The sequence below is a fragment of the Panthera uncia genome, chromosome B1 (assembly GCF_023721935.1).
Source record: "Panthera uncia isolate 11264 chromosome B1, Puncia_PCG_1.0, whole genome shotgun sequence".
Lineage (NCBI taxonomy): Eukaryota > Metazoa > Chordata > Mammalia > Carnivora > Felidae > Panthera > Panthera uncia.
In genome coordinates this window covers 54,751,777-54,752,284 of record NC_064811.1, presented here as the reverse complement: position 1 = coordinate 54,752,284, position 508 = coordinate 54,751,777, and positions in this window count along the sequence as shown.

Here is a 508-nt window from a genome sequence, read left to right as displayed (position 1 = left end):
ATTAAACTCCTGAAAAATGTGTTCTTATTAAAACTTAAACTGGAAAAAATATAATGCTTCAATGGTTTTATTTAGCCTTTGTATACGTAAAATTATTATCAGAGTTTATATATTTAATATTATGCTTTATAGATTATTTAAATAGACAAATATTTCTTTTTAAGAAAAGCTTTCATCTCCACAAGGTAGAATATATTCCTTTAATTGTTAAGGTAGTTGTTTTGAATAAACTTGGGAATTGCTAACAAGGTATGCAAATCTTTACTGTAACTCCTTTATGTCATTTTATAACAAAAAAGAGAAGGAATATCTTTAAACTATGATTTTAAAGACTATTATAGGAAAGCACATTATCTAATTGCCAGATAAAATAATTCAGCACTATGATACATTGCTTTGATAGATCTTAAACCAAGCAGCATTAGGGTTTACATTTTCAAACTTTATTCTTCAAAGCATCATAATTATTTTCAAACCTCATCAAATTGAGGAAATATGTTGTTTCTTT